At 44.6% G+C, this 22,427-nt stretch overlaps 1 long non-coding RNA gene across 1 annotated transcript; it reads right to left on the bottom strand.

Moving 5' to 3' along the window:
* Window positions 1–18,490: 18,490 nt before the first annotated feature.
* Window positions 18,491–19,673, bottom strand: LOC113951975. Its single transcript, XR_003529335.1, has 3 exons — window positions 19,418–19,673; window positions 18,728–18,846; window positions 18,491–18,597 (listed from the first exon to the last, which is right to left on the bottom strand). It is a non-coding gene; the product is annotated as an uncharacterized LOC113951975 (long non-coding RNA).
* Between the last annotated feature and the right edge of the window lie 2,754 nt (window positions 19,674–22,427).

Here is a 22,427-nt window from a genome sequence, read left to right as displayed (position 1 = left end):
CATTGGGTTTAGGATGTTGTGTCCCAGCTGTGTTTCTGCCTGAGGTCTGAAATGACAGCAGGGATGCTCCATGGTACTTGTGCCAGTGTCTCTGCTCCCATAGTGCTGGTAAGCCTAGGGAGAAGCAGTCTAGAAATCAGCCTGACTGGTAACATGTGGCAGCAGCAGAGGCCACAGCCCCCAGCTGCCCTTGTCCAAAAGGCAGGGATACATCTCAGGGTTTATGGTATGGTGGGAGGAAGGAGGAGGAGGATCACTCATCTCCTCCATAGGCAAACAGAAAGGTCTGCAAGATGACACAGCATCCTCACACCTTATCCCCAACCCTGGGGTCATACACTTGAAGAAGGTTTTGGCAGCCCATGAAAATGGGTGGATGGGAATGGATCTAAATACCACAGCCCTCATAGCTTCATGTCCAGAAAATGAGCAGCTAGGATTGGTTTCAGGTGGAAAAATATTCAAGTTTTAACACAAACAGTCTTGCTTCTCTGAGTGCCCCTCTCCCTTTCCCCCATTTGTCTTGCTTGGTTTTGTCTGTAGTGCGGGTTCTGGTCTGCAGGTAGGAGGTAGCTGACGGGTACTGCAAAGGTACTGTAAAGCAGTTCAGGATCTGTTTTCACTGCTATGTCCCAGGCTATCGTTTATCTCCTAGTCACAGCTTTAAGAGGAATGAGTTTAAACATGTCGTAGCAAAGATAATCATAGATGCCTATTGCCTTGCCATGAGCACAGGACAGCTATAGCTGCAGCTGAGAGAAAGCAGTAGTAAAACCCCAAGAGGATACTCAGTGAACATTCAGGCTTGATTTTTCAAGGGATGCTTAAGATAACAGTGCATCCAGCTCCCTTAAATATCCTCTGAAGACCCATACCTCCCGCAGGGACGAGATCTAGCACACACCCACTGAGTTTGTCTGCAGGAGCTGCAGAATGCCTGACGCAGGCACAGCGATGACAGAACAGCAGGGTTCCCTGGTGAGGCCACCAGAGCTGTGAACAGACAGCAAGGTCTCCTTTCACCCCAGCCCCCAGCTGATTATCGTGCTCCAGAAAGGTTTTGCGTGTGCAAGATATCTGTAAGGCCTGCTGCCAGCTTTTTGTCAAAGCACTGATTTTTCATGATGTGAGTTACTGCTTTCTTCTAGTAATTATTGATAATGCTGTTGGATGAATTACAGACATTTAAAAATGAATTAGATTGTATGTGTGTCTGTCTCTCCCGTCCCCTTTCTGTTTCTCCACCACAGGATCTACGGCTTTGAAATGTTGATACATATTCATTACAGCTTCTAAGACTTGAAAGGCATAGCTAAAGGGAGAGCTCAGATCAACAGGAATGTGAAAGCAGCAATGAAAGCAGGATACAATAAGTGGCTATAAGCAATGAGTAAGCAGCATTGGAGCAGTTAGCACGTGGAACAAGGTACCACAATATCTGAATCCTGGTCCTGGTTCTGCTACTGTCTCTGATGGCTGCAGTCAGGAATTTGTGGCTTGGCTCCCTCAGCCATAGCATTGACATGGTGATGCTTACCAGTCCTCCAAGGCATTATGCTACGTAAATGCCATCTCAAATTGGGGACAAATGAATCCAGTTATTACCTTTCCTGTCATTTCCAGTTGTCAAAACAATGAAACCAGTGAGAAATTGGGTGTCTTAGGGCTGTTGCAGTGGTGCAGGTGTGAGGAGAAGCAAATCATCTTTGTACCAGTGGGATGGCATGGTATCAACACTCTGATCTGGCCCTTTATTCTCCTTTTCCGCTGCACCTCCCTGTGTGCATTGCTTTGACATGAAGGTGTGTCTAGCACCAGAAGACATTTGGCTAGTGGCCTCCATTTAGGGCAAGACAGAAAATCACATGTGGTAGGAATTCAATCATTAATCTGGAAGAAAACCTTCCCAACTGAATTTTAACTACTGAGAAGTTTTAGATTTTAGCAACCTGGCAGTTTTTTGTTGCCAAATCAATGCAGCTGGAGAATTCCCAAGCAGGCCTTGCTGTGACATCTGAGCAGTTCTGCCTCTCCCTGGCACAGCTTCAGAATACAAAACTGTTGCATTTGGGACATCTTCAAGCTCTTGTATGAAATCACAGTTACCTGTTAAAACTCTGCCTAGACTACTCATTTAGTGCCTTTACAATAAAGACACCACCTGCAATTTTTTTATTTCTTCCTGAGAATTGCTTTATGCTTGTGTTAAATGAGAGGCTGGTGAAAAGTTTCATATTAACAATAAAAGCCTCAGCAAAGAGCAGGTTGAGCAAGGAGTGATGCTTGAATAAGCTTTTTCTGTACAGCTTCTGATGCTAATGTGTCTCAGATTGTATCCCCAGAGATGAGAGACTAGCTTTCACTTTCTAGCCTCTCTGCCAACCTTGCCGGTGAAAGAGGGAGACAGTTTCCAGCAGTGATGGTATTTCTGACGTGCACTGATCGAGTAGGAACTGGACTGGGACTAAGTTCATTTCCTATCGGCTGACAGCCAGTCAGCACGTGATAGAAATTTGCAGTCCCTGCTGGTGTGGGAGCTGGATTCATATTGGCAAGCACCACATGAAAAGGCTGTCTAACCCATTACTAAACTGTTGATGCCAGGACATTTCTCTATCTCCTGTGAGGATTCATTTTGTAGTCTTTATGATGAATAGCCCTTGATATAAAATAGTAGGGGATAAAAAGGTACAAAATAGAAAAAAGCATATACAGGAAGAAAGCATAGCTCTTTGTTTCTTGATGCACAAAGATCCATCTCTGAACTCTGGAAATATGCAGGCTGGATAACGGATGCCATTAGATTTACAAAGGAGACCTTCTTTTGTCACCTACACAAAGGTCACATCTGGAACATAGGTTCTAACCATCATGTGTGAAGAGGGATGCAAAGTATGTTTCCAGAAACCCTGACCAGTTGTAGTCCCCAGGGATGCTCTGTGAAGATGAGTAGAGTTGGGACTTATTGTAGTTGAAGCAATAGCCCCTTCTTCCCCTAATGCACGCAGAAGAGAAGTCACATAAGAAACCATCCTCAGACAAACAAACACAAGTCTTACACAAGAGTGCCTGGGCTGAGCACTTTGCCAGTCCATTGTAAAGCACAGGGTATGAATTAATACTCTGACTCACTTTATCATAAGTACATCATAGAAAACTCAGTAAACCCATCACACAGCAGAAATTGTGTCAGCCCCCAGCTCTGCTTTCTTCTGGGTTTCTCTTGGAGTTTTTTCCTCTGCTGTTGCCCTGCAGCTCCCTCTTCCCAGGGTAGAGGTGGCAAGATCTGCTTGCTAACATGAATCTGGCAGAAAGCAGCCAGGCACTTGGTAGCATAAGCCAAATTAGTACCATAGGGCAAACATCTCTGTCCCAGTTTTACACTGGGAGCATGGAGCAAGTGCGGTGTTAGGTAGGCTATGAAATTTGTTTCTTAATTTACACACACTTGACACTTCAGAGAATATTGAAGGGCTGCTCCTTAAGCTGTTCAAGAAGCATCAGACAGTGAACGAACAGCGGTTTGGAGAGTCAGCCCTGCTACCTAACTGATGGGATACCTTAGGGCAACACCACCCCACATGAACCACAGAACATGTATTTAGTCATCCTTTCCTGGAAAGGGACTAATCATGCCCCAAGTGTTACTAGAGACACTTCTTACTGAGGTCGTGGAAGCTGATGCACCCTCATTAACCATCACAGGTAAGTCAGTGGCTTTGACTTACAGTGGCAAGAGAGTTCTGCCTAATGACAGGCTTCTTTAACGTGGCTTTTATCAATGCCTTTCTCCCAAGATAAGGAGACTGTCAGAAAGATATCAGCAGTGGTTTAGGGGCACCTGTTCTAAATGCTGCTGTTCTAAATTAATAGCAGGACAACCACTGTTCACATGTCCTGGTGTGAGGTGCCCCAAGAGGCTTAGCCACAAGGACTGTAGTACTCATGACACTAGTGTATGGGCTCCTTACAGTCAACTGTATCATGTCCACCAGGTTACTTTCTAAGGATAGATTAGACTCCAAGTGGGCTGCATATTCCCCTCCGATAGCAGGCTACCTGGTCTCATACTGTCTGTGTCCATCATCTCCCATGGCCAGACCACCCAGGAAAATAAACCACAATCGGAAGCTTGGAGAGTAGGAGGAGATATAACACTGGAAGTTCTTTCAACCAACAAGCCATAAAAGGTCTTCACTTTGAGAAAAATCTGTGTCTCTAAACAGACAAGAGGTTTCTGTGGATCCACACAGGAGATTCCAGGTGAGTGGCATGCCAAGTGCTGGAGCTGCAGTGGACTGTTACTGTAGATCATGGGTTTCCAGGTCCTAACAGACTAAATATGGTAGAGACAAAGGCAGGTACAGACCCTCACAGGGCAGTGTGGGATACAAAAAGACTTAATTCAGACTTAAAACCCCAGTGTGTCTCCTTGCTGATATTGGAAGAGGTGGGCACATTGAGGATGGAGGAGCAAACTCCAGGCTATTAGTAACAGGGCTAGTAAATGCAGGTTCTGAATTAAAGGAGCTAATTGTGGGTGCTGTGATAGTGTATCACCATGGGCAAAGAGAGGTGGCATGGAGAGGAGTAAAATAAATCTAGCTGACAGGAGTTCATTGCCCATGCTAGAGTGCATGCATATGCCAGAGCCTGGGTCTGTGATACTGGCTGCCTTCCCAAACTAGTGCACAACAAGGCAGGAGAGAAATGACAAAATCTATTTCTGAGATTCTGGCAAAGGTAAACAAATTTTTCCTCAGAAGGGAGAGTCCAACATATTTTTTCTACCTGTTCAGTAAGCCACAGAACCAACAAAGATGGCAGTCTTCTCCCTTGGACAGTATCTCTTCGTCTTTGCACTGCCACTGCCTGTCTGTGGCAGGCTGGTTTAGAGACATCAATCTGAGCTGAGGGACCAAATGCTCCACTGCTTCTTCCTGATGGCAGCTCATTTCAGCTGTGCAAGAGGAGAACAGGAGGTATTCGATCTTAAGCTGCCTTCAGCCACAGAAGTTGAGTGGTATGTCCCACTCTGTGCATGCTCAGCTCCATACACACACAGTCACCACCCTCTGCCTCAGGAGGCTGCTTGTCCCTACTGGCAAGGGCTGTATTCCAAATGGGTGCAAGAGGGTCTTCTGCAAGTCCCTCCTGCTATTCCACCTCCTGCACATGGAAAATGCCTTCACTAGCCAGGAAGTACTCTTAGGGATAGCTATGGTTGCAAGCCTCCTCCATCACTAATGCCCATTGTCCCTGTGATCCCAGCTACCTGAGAGAATTGAGTCATCTCGGCTATTTCAGATACTAATGTGATGCATGAGGGAGCCTTTAAGCTATGCCCACAGCTCTCCTTCTTCATAATCCAAGATAGGTCTCCTTCCTTTTCTTTTCTGTGGTGCATCAGAAAGCTAAGCTGTTAATTCATCCTTATATGTTCTTTAATTCTTCCATATATATGACAGCTGTATCTCTGAATTGCTAACACAAGATCAGTTCTCATTACACTGAAGAAAAAGTATAGGGATTCATTCTCATTTTTAAAGTCAGACAAACAATTCTTATATTGACTGGCTTTGGGCGAGAAAGTCATCAGCAAAGAAGCAGAGGAGCATGACTATCTATCTATGTATCTATCTATGTAATGTGTGTGTGTGTGTCTGTGTGTGTGTGTGTCTGTGTGTTTAGAGCGTGTCTGAAAAATAGAACTCTTCTGTATGCTAATTTTTCCCTTTGAGTTTCCAAGACAACAGTGGTTTCACTCAGTGCTGTCCCCATATAACTCCCTGGTCCTCCCTCTTCAGAGATGACTTCATGGTTTGTAAGGCCACGATTTTTTCCTTCATTTCTGTACCTTTTCCACATGTTTCTAATCACCCACACCGAACTATCCTGCCCCTGGTATCTGTGAGTACCAACACACAAGAAGTTAGCCCAGAATAGAGTGTGATCCTGAGGAGAGCATCAGCAACTATGTTGTAATGGCCCCGTGTGTACATTCTTTCCCCATGTTTCATGTGGAGTCACTTATCCCATTTTCAAATAAACTATCTCACTTGACTGTGGGGTAGAAGTAGGTCCATGGGAAGGTTCTGTGCTGTCACACTCTGAAGATCGCACTTTAATCTGGGAAACCTTTTATCTGGTATAACTTGTTCTGCATCTGTATCCAAAGGCATTCAGAGGCATGAGCTCTCCTCATTAAATTTGTACTCTGGGAGGCATCTCAACAACAGATAGCAGTGGTTATGTCCACAGCACGGAATAGGATTTAGCAGCATTTTTCCTAGAGTGGCACAGTCACTTAATAGATGTCATTTTTGCACAGGCACATACCAGCAGTCTTGTCACTTCAGTTTGCCACTGCCACTGTTTATGCTTTGCAGCTTGGAGTTTCCTGGTAATACAGCTAGGCAAGGGAAGCCTGCAGAAGTAATGCAGCAGTGCCTATTTCCTTCCCCACTTTCCACTGGGCACATGTCCTTCTATTGTCTGAAGTGCTTGCCTGCTGTGAAACAAACCTGAGGGCTTGTCTTGCTACCCCTTTCCTGGGAAGGTTGTTCTCCAGTCCCTGGGATGTCACCTGTGGGAACATTTTCCCAATTTTCAAGCTATACTCTTCACTATTGTTCATTTCCATAGAGAGCATGAGTCCAGCTCCTCTCTTTCTTGGCTGAAAACTCAGATCTTTATTCAGTGCACCACTGTCTCCTTCCATGAATCTCCACTTCTGTCCCACAGCAAACACTGTAATGAAAAATCTTGATTAGTAGGGTTCAGGAAACTGCAGCAGGATATCACAGATTTCTAAATACTGCTAAGAGGTAGTGATTCAGACAGTGATTTCAGGCTTCTTCTCCACCTTTGCTAGCAGCTCTCATTCCTTATCAGTCTAGAAGATCAAACTTGCTCTCTACCTAGTAGGATGTGAATGCTGGGTAGATATAAGCAAGTGCTTATGAAAGCAGTATGGTCCCTGAGTTGCTATAGGAAAGCACAAGAACAAGATTAAATAGCTGCATATTCTGTGAAGAAGCTGAATTAGATGTTTCTGCTTATCTTTTTTCCAAGCTTCATGCTCCTGCTCTTTAAACTAAAAAGTAACAGAAAGACAGATCCCAGGTCCAGGCCTCATTTAGAGCAGCTTAGATTTGGTGCATTCAGAAACCTATCTGAGTTTGATACTTTGCAGAGAAATCCCCTTGGAAATGGATTTTTCCCTCTAGAAAGTTGGAGAAAATGCTCATATTTAGTGTTGAGGTAAAGTGAACAAAAATGTAAATGTTCTAAGACATTGTCTAAAGATTGTGTATTGCTGTAGAGGTGGAAGAGTGCTATGCAGCATTGCTAGACACCAGTCTGCCCACTGACTTGCTGTAGGATATAGGGCAAAGTGTGTCTCAGTGCCCCATCTATGAAATGCCCATGACAAGTCATAGGAAACCTGGAAGATACCATTCATATTTTTAAAATCCACTGAGATCTGCAGAAATTGTTAAAAATGGACAAAATATTTTTTTATTTGGTCTTACTGTTTCAGGAGAGTGGAAATATTGAGAGGATAAAGAGAAGAGATCTATTGAGATGTCCACATTTCATTCTGATCTTGAACTCGGTACATATACCTTTGATTTTTAAAGTCAATGACTTGTGAATTTGAAAACTGTTTTGGGAACCTGTGCTGCCTTAAGCATTCAAGGAGAGCAAGGTTTTGGACTACAACACATACAAGCAAACGCAGATGCCCTTTTCAGTCAGCCACCTCAATTATGACAGTGAATTTCATGCATTCTTCTCAAAAAAAAAAAAAAAAAAGAGTCCTAAAGGTAGCTGGTGTCTCACCGCAAACAAGGTATTTGGTAATCAGATGTCCTCGGCTATACTGTGACCTTGGTCAGTACAGAAAATCATTCCAGAAACCTTCATCACCCTGAGAGATCCTTGATCTTTCAGCACAATACGCAGGTTATTACAGCTCTCCAGTGTTCCTGCAGAACAGCAAACAATCAGATCAGCCAAGAAGCATGCACATGCTCCTTCAGTTCCCAGAAGTGCTGCGTGCAAGACCAACAGCAAAATGGCTTTGTCTACAGGAGCATGCCTTAGGATCATACTTCATGAATCTGTGCCCCAACCTAACTTTGACTATGTGCGTTTTTAAAGTATAGGGGATCAAATACAAAGGAAAAGGCAAATAATAGCAAATAGAAATGAAAAAAAAATTATAAAAATTTTGAGCACTAGAGAAAGAAAAGCCTCAATCACTCTGCAGCATTATTGGACAGCATGGACCCAACTGATGCAAAACTGCTATATGGGAGCAGTCTAGCTCACCTCCTTTGTCACCCTTGACTTGTAGGGGAATAGCTGAGGAGATCACAAAGGGGACATCTAGATTCTCAGCTTGTCACAAACAGCATGGCACTAGCTATTTACTTGACATAACAAGACTGTGTATGAAAACACCCTTTCCAGAGAGGGCAAATCCCAATCTGCAGACATTCCTCCTATGAAGACAAGTCATACCTGCTTTCTACAGCTCACAACTTCATATGGAGCATCAGGATTTACAGAGCATTTCCTTTATGTGCTATCAAAGTCAGTTTTCAGATGTCAGGCTCAAATTTTAAGAGAGCTAGAGATTTTTACATAGTGCTTTAAGGCACTCTGTAGAGTTCAAAAGCAGACTAAACTGCCCTATAGATATGAAAAATCATGTATTTTGGCTGCATTTTGTCTCATCACACTTCAGAAGAGGGTCAGGAACAATCCAAGTCCTCTGTCAATTCTGTTCACACCTGACTGTCACTAGCAAGTGCAAAGGTCTTTAACAACACCATCAGCCAAGGGGGGAAACAATGCAGAGTGCAAAATGGCTCACAGTGAGTCACTTGCAGCTACATGTAAAACTGGCAGCCTCAAGAAGGAAGCATGTGCTTGTTGTGTGATCCTGAATTTACTACTATGGATTAACATATTTTTTCCCCTACCCTTGCAATAGTTCACTGTGGGATTTACAATGTCATATGAAGGCCCCTTTTATAAACTGCTGTCTGTAATAGCTGAAACAATGAAAATCACCAAAGACAAGCTGAGTTCTGGCTCAGAATTTTAATACATTTTACAGGTGGGATTTTATATTTGGAGCAGATTTGCAGCAGTTCCTGTTTAGCAATCACAGTTGAAGCTTTCACCCAGATAAACAAAACAGTGTCAACTTTTACACTAATCATCAGTTCATGCCAGAATTTCTGATGTAACAATTATAGGTCAGGTTGACATAAGAACTTATGGTCAGCTATCCTTGGTTACATCAAAGGTCCATCTAGCCAGGACCCTTTAGTCCATCAGTGATGGGAAGAAACTAGAAAGTGCTTGTTCTTCAGAGACTAAATATCAAATATATATCTGGAATATCCAGAAAAACCCAAAATTCCCTCTAGCACACTGCAACCAGGGTTTCATGAGCCATTGTTGATGTCTTTATAACCCTCAGTAGGTTTCCCTGCCCTAAACTAGTCCAGACTCCTCTGAAGCCAATGAGAGCAAGCATATAGCACCTACAGTGTCTGCAGCAAAGATCTTCACACGTGAACCACATATTCAAAGAACCACACCCTTTTAATGGGTCTGTTTCAGCTGTCGGTTTAATTCAGTGCCCCTGCTTCTCTCACCAGCAAGCAACAATTCTCCATGCCATTAGTGAGAGAACAGAAAGGGGCCTGGCTTACTGCTGGGCATAGCTCTCCCAGCAGGCACAGAAAGACCCTAAACGACTCACATTCATCCCAAAAACAGGACCTCATCTGAGTTATGAATGAAATCCAAGCCCAAGAGGTGTGGGCACTATGAAAGAGTAGGGTCAAGATGTTTGGGTTCTCACTGCTGCAATTCTTGACCATCTTTGTGGATTGACGCCTGCTTCTTTAACCCCCTTTGACACCCTACCCAACATCCCTGCAGGGACCCAGGGTCCCAGGGCTCAAGCTCATTACCATGAGGGATCCTGATGCCAGCCACTCTCTGTGAAGTACTTTGAGGTTACAAATGAAAAGCACATTAAACTCCATCATATACTTCCAAGTTAAAGGCCCAAAAGATATCTGCCTTGTCCTGTGATATCTGCCTTGTCCTGTGTCTTCTTTCAGCTCCAACATGCTCTTCATTTGTGCTAAAGGATGTTCACTCAGAGCCTAGGGGGAGACGTACCAGGAAAGCATATTACTAGAAAAGAACTAGTAATAACAAGAAGCATGGCACAAATGCTTTAGCTGGCTCAAAGGTTGAGTAGGCTGAGCTGAGGGCTGAGCAGTGAACATATCTCTCCATCTCTATTCGCATATCAGCCCAATAGGATCCAGTACTTACTGTTCTGGAATAATTCTAAGCCTGATTTCAGGTGTGGTGTGGGAAGGAGCTAGTGATCAGATGTGCTGAAGAAGCGATACTAACCTTAGCCTGTGGAGCTCAGTTAGTTCTCCTTGATATCACTTCTGTACCGTTAACCTAAGGTTAAATAAAAGTCAGGATAAGGCAATTGTTGGTTGCAAAAGGGGAAAAGGCAACATTCAGTGGGTGTTATCTATTAGCTTCTCTCACACAAACATCAGCAGCATCCACACATACTCACATATACACACAGAGCACTTACTTAAAAGGAGGGAGTACTCCAAAAAGGTCAGCAGCTTGTACTGACTTTCTGCTCTCAAGACCACAGAAGAAAAACAGCTCATCAAGTCCATCCCCTGCCCCAGAGCAGGGTCAGTATTTGTACAAACTTGCCCTAATGATTGTCCTACTGTTCTGAAAAAACCTCTGGTGCTGACAATTCCCGCAGTATTCCTAGACTATCTATTCCTGACCTCACATACATTTTCCTTAGCTTAAAAACAGGTCCTAGTGATTAGCTTAAGCCTCCTCTACTGCAATTTAAGCTCAATACTCCTTTTTGTACCCTCAGTAGAAAAGAAGACTGTTTAATTTCCTTTCTCTGGAAAGCAATTTCCTATATATTAAAAGACTTCTTTTCCTACTGCTTCCCTCTAGACCCAGCCTTCTTTAGCCCAAACAACAATAAATCCTTCTGTCTTCCCTCACAGGTTGTGTTTTCTAGACCTTAGGTCCTTTTTATTCCTCTTCTCTGCTTTCCCACCAAATAGGCTGTCTTTATTCACATGCAGCAAACAACATCGGCTGCAGTGTTTCAGTGAGGCTGTTCCACCACAGAGCAGACCATGGCCTCCCATGTTACACACCTCTTTTTTACAGCCTGATATGACATTTGAAGTCTGCCTTTTTTTTTTATTTTGTGGCAGTATGGCATTGACAGGATATGCATAAGGATCTTCAAATCTTACTAGATGGAACAAATAGTTCGTACGTTAAGAGGAAGAGGTGACAAAGTACAGAGACCAAGTAGAAAAAAAGGCAGAGCTTGTGGACTTTTTTCTTAATCTGGGGGAATTATTATTTCCTTGTACATTTTTCAGGCACAAATGGAAAACATTGTGTTGTATTTTGAGCATTGCATTATATTTTGGATGTTGAAAGCCAGGGAGAGATTGACAACATTAAAGAGAAACCCATCGAAGAACAACAAAAATGGTTAAGAAGTAAGAGAGAAAAAAATTAAAAAGAAAGTAATTATCTATAATTTAATCAAGTAATAATTTCAGGAGAGGATTAAAGGTTTAAACAAACCTTCAAGATGGAAACACAAGCAATGCAATGGTTTAGAGTATTAAAGGACAGCAAGCAGATGGTCATAGAGAATGCACTGACATGAAATTAATGAAAATACCACTTCAGAGTAACCTGGGAGAGTGGGATTTTCTAGGCAGTGAAATAATATCCAGAAAAAGTGACAGAAATCCCACTGCTTGCAGAGTTTGAAGCCAGACTGGACACAAGAAATAACCAGTGGACATCAAAGGAAAGGTCACTGGAGCAATCAGGGTTGAATCATTTTCTCTAGTGTCTACCATTCCTGTTTTCAGGGAAAAAAATATACTGATTATGTGTATTCCAACAGAAAGACCTCCCTATTTTGTTTTCCACTGATAGGAAATTCATGCAAGAGATTTTGGGGGTGTCTTGATAAGCAAGAAAATAATCTGTAGCCCTAGAGCAAGAATTCCTCTTCTGACTTTGGTGGAATTAGGGAAAATCCAACGAAAATTACCTCATGAGGCAGAAAACCTCCTAAGGCAGATGGCAGCTTTTGTGTTATGTCTAATCTTGTCACAGACAAGAAGAATTTGCTACTGATACATCAGCAGCTGAGTAGAGAAAATGTGACAGCAAGGAGGCAGGTGAATTTTGTTCTCTGTTTTTGCTGAATCATTTATTTCCTGTAAGCTGCATTTTCCAGGACGCCAAAATTATCAGCGCATTCAAACTGAATTTGCTAAATAATTTCATGTGAAGTGAGACTAAGGGGAAAGAGGCCATATCAGTAGGGAGACGAGTGGTACACTTCCAGTTCTTATTTCTAAGTTCATTTCCTAAATGGGACAGTAAAGAAAGCTGGGATACACTGAAGTGCTACAGCAGGAGCAACCAGCCACCCTTCTTCCCCAACAGCATCCTCTTGGCCCAGACATAGTATCAGCCTCCAGTACAGAGGGAATTTGAACCCACATTGTTTTCAGTCTCAAAGAGAAGGACTTAGTCACCAGATTGAGGTACTCTGAACTAGGCTACTGCCAGTCTTTCTGGCTGAGGTTGTCCCACTTTGCACCGACACGCAGAGGAGGAGAAAAACATATATTTTTGTCACTTGGCCCTCTGGTGACAAAGTTCTCAGCAGCAATGGGAACATTAAGTATTCTTGCTTTCCCACAGCTGGCTCTTGTGCTTGCACCATCACATTGTGAACCAGGGCAGTGAAATAGTACCTTGGCCTAAAAATAAACTGCCAAAAGAGAAGCTGTGCTTTTAAAGCCCCATAGATTTTTCAATGTCCTTCAAAACACTGCCATCACAATCAGGAACAGGGGAAAAAAGATCGCAGAAGATAGATATAAGACTCTACCAAAGGTATGGGGAAAGAGGCATTGCTCTCTCACCACTCAGGAAAAGATGTTCAACCACAGGAATAATGAGGGAAAGTTATAGGAACCCAGAAAATGTGATGACAGAAAAGAGTATGATCCAGCAGGCAGGTATGAAAGGAGAAGGTCTTGTCCTCTCACACCAACAGCCCTGATGGTGTGGGCTGGTGGAAAAGGGTGATGGATTTCACAGGCAATTAGGTATTATACATTTATATTCCTCTTTCAGCTGAGAAAATGGTCTAGCTTTCTTCCAGCTTCTACCAGTCTTCTATCAAAATTCGGTGTGACCTCTGCCAGTCAAGTAAAATGCTTTTTTGGTAAAAGTGACGAGGAAAATTAGTATTTCCTGAGGAAAACCCCAGTCCATTACTTCGTGTTATATTTATATATATGCAGGCTCACATGCATACTCCTCATCTCCTGACCTGCAGTTAAGACTGAATTATAAGTCACAGGGTGGTAGCCCTTCTGAGACAGGCCAAGCCAATGCTGTATTACACCAGAGTGCAGAGCATCCTGAGCCTGACCTGTCAAGTGTTATCACACTCATCTTCCCGGAGAAAGGCAAGGCTTCATAACTCACATCAGGTGGCTGCTCTCAGGTCCTGTGCATCTATGCCCTGAGCAAATGAGCTGCTTTAGTTTTTGTCACAGGTGTTTTATTTTTTTGGCAAGAACTGCTGGAGTAGAATGCTGTTAGTGCATCAGCAGGCTTGTCACTCCCTCCCTGTCACATCAATCAGAGAGTCTCCCAGGCTGCCTTGGCATGCATCTCGGCACACAAACAGCGGGTTCTTTCCCTTTGCATTCCTCATCCCCGTTGTGAATGAGCAGCCAGGTTGTTCTCCTATGCACTGCAGGAAGGCAGGGGACAGGAGCCACTGAGCCCCACCGTGAGGAGGACAAGCTCGAGGTGTTGCAGAACAAGGAGGTCAGTGGAGCCACATCCTTCATGATGCCTGGATTTGTAATCAAGGATGATTCCAGACAGTAGAGTTAATCCATGCTCCCCGAATTTCAGCTGGAAGAAAATGGATTAGCTTTACTGACTTCACTGAAGCCATGGCAATTTACCCTGGCTGAGCCTCTGATTCTTATCCTGGCCATCAGTTACTGTGTGTGTTTCAGCATACAGCACAAAAGCACCATTTTTCGAGCTGACCAGGCATCTACCATGGCTCTTTACCTGGAGGGAAGCAGCAGAGATGAACCCAGGCAGTACCACTTCAATGTCCTGTAAGAAACAGGGGGAAAAGAAAACCCCATGTAACCTCATGTGTAAAACATCCTCCATCTCCCACCCCAGTATCAGCAGCTGAGGCACCTTTCCTACCAGCACGGAAGGCAGCTCCCTTGGTGAGGGCAAGCCAGCACAGATCCTGGCAGACAAACGATAAACAGTATTGCAGGGAACACTGCAGGGAACATGGGAGGTTGTAAATTAAGGTCTTCCTAATTAGAAAGCAGTCAGAAGCACACAAGTACACACAGATTCCTGGTCTGGGGTAAGCTGCTCTTTACAGGTTACGGTAACATTAAAAGGCAAACCATCACACAGGATGCGGGGGCAATTCTGAACTGTGACCAAAGATTAATAGGAAATGAGAGAAGATGTCAGGATATGTGTAAAGTGTTAGCACACATTACCTAGAAGGTCCACATGGTTGGGACGCTGTGAAATAGAAATGTGCAATCATCAGGTCAGAAAATTTACAGTCTGAAATATCTCAGTGGAGTAAATCCCTGTAGAAATGACAAAGGAGTGGAATTATGAAGATCCTACAGTTCCTAGCTGGTAGTTCAGTGCTAAACCAAACTCAACACCTCGGGAGGGAACAGAGGCACACACCTCTGTGGGATTTAAAAAAAATTTAAAAAAATGGCAATTTTGGCTGCAAGGGCAAAGATGTTTTCTGGGATATGCAGACACTAGATGTTCTGGTGCAGAAAGAAGAGTGTCCTCCCCAGACAGTCCTTCTTGGGCGTGCTGTGGCAAGGTAATTACTCTGATGTTGCACCCTTTCCACGTCACACCTCACATTCAGCCCTTCTGGGGACACAGATGCAAAGAGAAGAGAGTAAAGGAAAATGTCTCAGGGGAAATGGCAGGGATCCTGTGACATAAAACTGGCTTGGATAAAGTATTCAAAAGTGTTTGATAGGAAAAGACCACATAGGACCTAATAATATTCTCTTAATGAGGCAATTTAACTGCCTGTAATTCTGTGTCCTGTGCATTGTGCTCTCCCAGTATAGAAGTTCAAAGGGTTGTCACAACAGGCCCTCAAAGGAGGTTTTTTTTAATGAGTGGGATTTCTTAGAGACTCAGTATGGGGCATATATGCTGAAGAGAAGAGGAAAAAGGAAAATGTAGGATACACTGAAAAATTGGTCATCAAGTTGGATAAGTCACTGAGCCATATTGCTGCTTACTGCAGCACTAAAATCAGTGACGTTCTCCCATAGACTGTGGTCAGTTCTGGTTTAAGAGCAGATGTGATCCAAATTTAGTTTGACATCTTTAGCAATGGGACTTTGGAGGGTTTCATCTGTTCAGCTCCTTCATGAGCAAATGTTTCCTCACTGTGAAAAGACGATAAGGCTTTTCCAGTGTTACTTGAAGGGAAGACCTGGATTCAATTAACTGGCAGAGAAAATGCTCTCTCTCTCTCTCCCTCTCTCTCTCTCCCTCTCTCTCCTATTTCCTTAAGACAGTGTCTGTCCTTACACATGAAGGTCATCCATGGAATAAGTCATGGGAAAGGTACAGAGCAAGGGAGGCTCATGCTGTGGTGGCTGCCACCCCAGTAACCTCTGCAAACACAAACATCAATTGTGCAGAGAACAGTAACTGCGCTAAATAGGTTAAAAAATAAAGCCTGGTATTTATTTTAATGTACATGCTAGGTGGGTCAATATCTATCACTCTATCCCCATCCTTCTTTCCCATCCCTCAGGTCTCTAAGGGCAGAGTTTTAAGTCCCATCTGAGAAAACAGGGCATGCTTCATTTAGTAGCACTGCAGCAGGGCTGCCGGGGAAGTCATGCTTCTGATGAGACATTAAATCAAGGTAAACACTAATCTCATGGACATCACTGCTTAAGAAGCACAGGAAGAAAAAAATAACAACATTTTCATGGCTCTTGTGCTTTGACCCCTCACTACAGTATGATTCCAAATGTATGTGGAACAATAGGGATCAAGTTTTCTACCTTTTTGTTCTTTTTTTTTTATCATTTGCTCTAAGGGATGTTTATTGTGAAGAATAGGGTTCTGTTAAACAAAATCTTCTTCAACAAGAACAAGTAGATATCATCCCAAGACCCTATTTAGCATCCACAAGACCATCCTCTCTTCTTTGCACCCCTTTCTCCATTCCTACTTGCCCTACAACCTCCTCTTGCTTTCCACTGCCTCAGCACACATGTGCCCCCCAAACCCCATGCCTCAACCAGCCATTTTTCCTAGCTGGTGATTTCAAATCCCACTAGACGGTCTGCAGCTCAGGTCTGGCTGAACCCGCACAACTGCACAACAACTTATTTCTTTCAGGGTCAAGAAACAGCACAGAAGACAGCTGCAGTACTTTGGCCTATTCTTCCTTCTTTCCCAGCCAGCCCCCAAACCCTATCCATGCAGAGGCATGATTTTCTGTTTGAAATAATTATGATGTACCTGGTAATTGCTGGAATTCCTGAGAGTAATGGCTTAACAATAATTCTCTCTTTTTTCCATGCTTTACACTAATTCTTGTTTAATAAAATTGTTGCTCTGTGAGAGAGACTGAGCTGTCCCAAAGACCAACAAGGAAGGAAAATATTTACTGCCTTACAGAGGCTTCTTCACTTTCTTTAGGTGTGAGCAAAGAAAGCAGAGAGTAGCAGGTTAGGTACTGTCTGAGTAAATAAATAACAAATTACTTGGGTTGTCCTCTCCAGTTTCCCTTGTTTTCTGTGGAAAAAAACCAACACACACACACACACACACAAAAAAAACCCAAAACCAAACCAAACAAAAAAAAAACCAAAGAAAAAAAAGCCCAACAAAAGACCAAAACAAACAATACTCCAAACAATACCCCAAACCAAACAGTAATTCAGTCCAATTTTTTTGTTTTATTACAGTTCTCAGGTAAGAAATCACATTCAGCAAATTCTGTAACTTATCGTGCCAAAAGTAGAGATAAAAACATTGCAATATTTAGTCCTATGCTTCATTTAGTCTTAGATCCAAAGAACTCTTCCAATAGGCTTTGCTGTCCCTGGTGTGGTTCTCCTCTCACTTTGATGCCAACAGGTGTCATGGTCAAAATATGCTACACAGACCATGATTACTAGAACCAGCACCATTGCACTGGGAAGGAGGGATCTGTGAGTTCACAATGGGATGAAGAAATCAAATCCAGAGCCAGTTTGGTCCTTGGGGATGGCTGCAAGACGAAGGCAGGCTACCGCACAGGGTCCCATCTCTGAACAGGTACGCGTGCAGTGACAGGGCACAAGCCCTGCTCTGGCATCATATGGGGCAAAGGCTCACGTGAGACTGCACAGGCCCAGTGCAGGCACAGCTGCAGCCTCTCACAAGCACCTTCCCAATTGTGGGCACTTTCTTCTAAGGAGCCGGGAAGAAGGGCCACTTCCCCTCATTCTGCCTTCACCATGTGGAATTAACAGACTAAGCTACTGATTTCATTAGATTTACACTAGGGATGAGTTTCTCTCTGCATACCAAGCAAGTCATTGTACATATTTAAAAGTTACTTTTGAGTAAGTCTCTTCAATTACCTTCACAACTCCCCATATCCCTAAACTACTTGGATAAGCCGTATTAACCTCTGAAGAGCCTTAGACTTGCTCTTGGAGCATCTCTATCTGGCTTTTCACCCTCCACTGGCTGTTTCCCAAGTCCCAAGATTCCTCTCCTTGAAATCTTGCAGATACCACAGGTTCATTCATTTCCTGATAGCCTTTCTCTGCTGGAGCCCTTATAGCTCATACCGTAATTCAGCCCTATTTTTCCCTTTTAACTTATCCTGCAGGGGACCTTCATCTGTACACTGCAGGAACTCTGAGATATCTTTCCCCATCCTAGACCTCCCCAGAATCTTCATTCTTGTGTCTTTGTCCCCCAACACCTCTTTAAGGTTGGTTTACATTCATCAGGCTCCATGCCAAAATCTTCCCCATTACTTGTGTTACTAAGCCTTGCTAATAAGGCTTCTGTCCTTCTGTCACCTAAGCCAGACACATAAGAGTCACCCTGGACACTCCAAGTGTAGAATGTGACTGATTTATTTAGCAAGATCCTTTATCCTTTGCATCTGCCACTCTTAAATCCTTCTCAGACCCTTCTTGGACTGTTATTTGCAGTAATCTCCCACCTTCATGATGAATTTGTAATTTTTTTCCATCCTTCAGTCATCCCAGTTTCTTTGAAGGCCTGCTCCATGACATCCAGCCATGCCCTACCAGTGCAAGATGGTGTCTAGAAGAACCAGGATGTCAGGTAGGAGAGAGCCTGGTGTGATTCTCTGACAAGCTGGAAAAACCACAGAGAAAGTTTATTAAACCCCTGAGAAGTCCGGGGAGCTTTAAACATCTCTCTGGTGACTCCTCTGGCCTGACTGAACAGTCAGACATTTGACTCAGGAAAAGCACTGAGCAGTTACCTTGGGATCCACGCCCAGGTCCCTCAGGACAGGGATTGGCTGAGATGTAGGTCCAGGGACACCAACATGTAGAACTCACATGCCTCCTCTTTCTTACTTGCCTCTGTCTGAGAAGGATACTATGAAATGATTTTTGCTGGATTATTTAGTGCTGAAGAAATCTTTTCTGACAGGCTTGCAAGAGCAAACTTAACATACACACTCCGACCCTACAGTTATCCATCCCTTAGAGACTCAGGTGCCTTTCAAACATTATGTGCATTGGTGCCTGACTTTGTACAGATAACAGAAGAGCGGACTGAATGTGAGCAAGAGCATTTTCACGCAGATCTGCATGATCTGAACCTGTTCCCCCCCCCCATGCCTGTGCAGGCACGCTCTCGAAAACAAAAGCGTGGCCCTATAAGTGTCCCCTCTCTCATCTCAGAGCAGACACACCCATGCTCCGCTTCGCGTCTCCCCTCCCAGCAGTTCCTCTCCCATTCACATTCGTAGCCATGCCCACGGACACACTCTCTGCACACAGATCCGCTCCTTTTCTCACAGGCACACCCACTCCATCACATGCGCTCTGCCTTTGTCTTGCCTTTCACAGCCACTGCCGCTCTTCATCTCAAAACTACCACACCCCACCCCACCCCCCCTCCCAGACAGATCTTCAGCTTCCAAGATGAAAGGAGCTTTTCATACCTAGGAAGAAAGGTTACCGCTCCTTTTGAAAACTAATTTTTTTTTTTTCTGATGAGCCACGGGAAGGGAGAGACTGGGGCTGCTTTACGGTGCAGACACTGTGCCCATGGTGAGGCGGTCCGGAGCACTTTTAGCCTGCAGAATAGCAGCAGATCCTCTGGTGAAGGATCAGGATTGCCGTTCATTAGGAGAATAACAAAACAGCCTGAAAGCTTCATCACTGCACTGCAGCAAGGAGTGAGCAAAATGGGGCTTCGGAGCCCTTTTCCACTACGAGAGAAAAATCGTGCCGGCATTGCCTCCCAAGGGCTGCGGATGCGGTTGCCGTAGCAACGCTACATCTGAGTCAGAACTATTAAGGATCACCATGGCAACAAGTGTCTCACTTGCCATTTTCAGAGAGCTGACTGGGTTTGGACTGGAACCATCACACCACAGGAAAGGGGCAGGGTGGGAACGATCGCCCTACAGGTCCCGGGCGGGGGTTACTGCTCTGAGCCCCCCGGGCCACATTCACTTCGGGGTACACCCCTCCTACAGCCCGAGCTCCCCGTCCCGCCATCACCAGGTTCGATGGAGCCACAGCGTTGGTGCAACGGCCTCTGCACTCGAATTCGAACGTGCTGGTGTCGTGCCCCACGCCAGACCCCCAGATGAGGCGGAGGCAGGGGTCAGGGTGTTGAGCTGACCCTCCCTGCAAAGCCTCGCAGATAAGATTTTTTAACCCGTAAACTCCAGACAAAGGAGGAGACAAAGCTCCCTCTTGTCTGCCGGCTTTCACCCTCCCCTCCGCGCAGGAGCCTTCATGCTCCTGTGAATATTGAGCGGAGACAGAAGCCCCGAGGGATTTGCATTTCACGCTTGCCAGCAAATGAGCAACAGGAAGATCACACCGAGACCCCGGCATGGTGCTATTACCAATATGTGCGCTAGTCATACACTCACTGCAGAGCCTGGAATTGCTCCTTTCTCTCTCTCCTCCTCCGTGGAGAGGGAGCAGGCGCTGTCTTTGTGGTCACAGTGTCAGTGCTGTTTAAAGGCAGGTGCCCTGGGTCCTGCATTCAGAAGGGCTGCCGAGGCCGGGGCGCAGCAGATTGATGGTGTGGCAGAGCAGACCTCCTCCGTGCGTGCCGTGCCGTGCAGTCAGACACACGCGTATGTGCAGAGAATGGCTCTGCATCTTGCACAGCGAGGTGGGTGTCACTGCTGCACAGACTGGCGGTTCAGGCTCATGCAGGCAGCATGTAGAGGTACTCTGGAAATGCACGCAGAGCTTTTAGCACCACCATATTTCCCTGTGGGACACAGGGTGAGAGGGCGCAGACTCTGGTCTGCAGGTGCGGAAAGAAAGCATCCCTGAGACATTTATGAGTAGTTCTTTTCCCAGCTATGGACAAAGTGATTCTCACCAGTCTCCTGCTGTAAGACCGTCTGAGATGCCAGCAACACAGCTCTGACAGAAAATATATGAAAATCTCAGGTTTTAGTTCACGCAAGCTGTTAAGCACCTCTAAGTACCTGGACTTTGCCTACGTGCCTTTCTTTCTCAGCGCTCATTCTCTGCCCTACCCTCCACACAAACACAATCCCCCCCCCACATGACATCTTTACACCAAGGAGTGCTTGTTTGAAAACATGCCCATTTTGGAATAGATCACCTACAAGGCAGAGGAAGCATAGTTTTATGTGATAAGGTCCGCCGAGATGTATGGGGTCTCCTACCCATTCATTAGGCTGGTAGGAGTGCCTGCATGTTCCCACATCCCTCTGGCCTGTGTTCAGGACAACATCTGTTGATAAAGTCTGCTTTTAAAGTCTGCATCCTTCAGAAACCATCCAATCCAGATGTGTCGGAGCCAGACGTGTCAGCAGGTCTAATGACCCCCCTAATGACTGGGACTGTGCCACGTCATCTTTCATTCTGTTTGGAGCCAGGGGGACAAACACAGCCCAGGATGTGGAACACTGCTTCTTATAGGACCAGGATCTGTGATCCTGGCACCCCTTGTGTCACTTTTGAACAGCTCTGGCAGGTTCAATGATCTCTCTCTTCTGTTACCAGAAAAGAGCACTGCTACTCTTCACCCCTTCCTCTTACTCCTCCTTGCATCATCCTACTTCTCTGAGTTTTGGTGCATCACCCTGCCAGCGGCTATGGCACACCACTGACACCTGACAGGCTCAGATAAACCTGCTCCACTAGGAGGACACTTTTTTTTTCTTTCTTTCTTTTTTTTTTTTTTTTCTGAAAACATTATGTTTCAGGAAACAGGAGGCAGAATGACATGCTTGTTGCTCCCTGTTTGTCACTACTGAACCTGCCTTTACCTTTGAGTTCTTTCAAGCTGAGTGGTAAGGCAGCTCCCTGCTGGCAGCCCTCTTGCCTGGAGCTGTTGCAATTTGAGTGAGGTATCTTTTGAGATATATTCATGCTGTGGTAACTAAATTAACAGAGCACTGGCACAGCCATAGCTGCTGTGGATCAGAGCACTTGTTGGAAGGATCAGTAACAAACACTCTCCTGCAAACAGGTAGACTCCTCTTCCACTTGGGACTTTGAAAATGGGTGAGTAGGGAGCATTTGCACTCACAGTTGGCACCTGAAATAAATATGAAGCAGATCTTTAAGGTCCTTGAAAGACCACGGCCTGCTTTCCTCAAAACAAGCTATAGGAAGAAGCAAGGTGGGAGTCGTGGTAGCCAGGGCACCAGGGGATTCCCATCTTCCACACCATTGACTCCATGTTTCTGTGCCATGGGCCAAACCAAGCTGAGTGAAAGTTGCCAACTGCTTTTCCCTGAAATAATGGGAGATTACTTCTGAAAAAGAAATGCCATTGTAAAGCTTGCCCCCACTTCTCCTGTCTCCAAAAAGTTGTTTAGCTCCTGGTTCTTTCTATTTTCTGATTTTTAATAAACTTTTTTTTCTGAAAAAGATATCTGTTTTTCTCTTACAAAATGGGGAGGAATAGAGAAGAGTACTGATGAAAAGCTGATGCCTTGTTCTTGC

The sequence above is a fragment of the Corapipo altera genome, unplaced genomic scaffold (assembly GCF_003945725.1).
Source record: "Corapipo altera isolate COAL_440 unplaced genomic scaffold, ASM394572v1 61, whole genome shotgun sequence".
Lineage (NCBI taxonomy): Eukaryota > Metazoa > Chordata > Aves > Passeriformes > Pipridae > Corapipo > Corapipo altera.
This window is presented reverse-complemented; position numbering and strand designations above follow the sequence as displayed.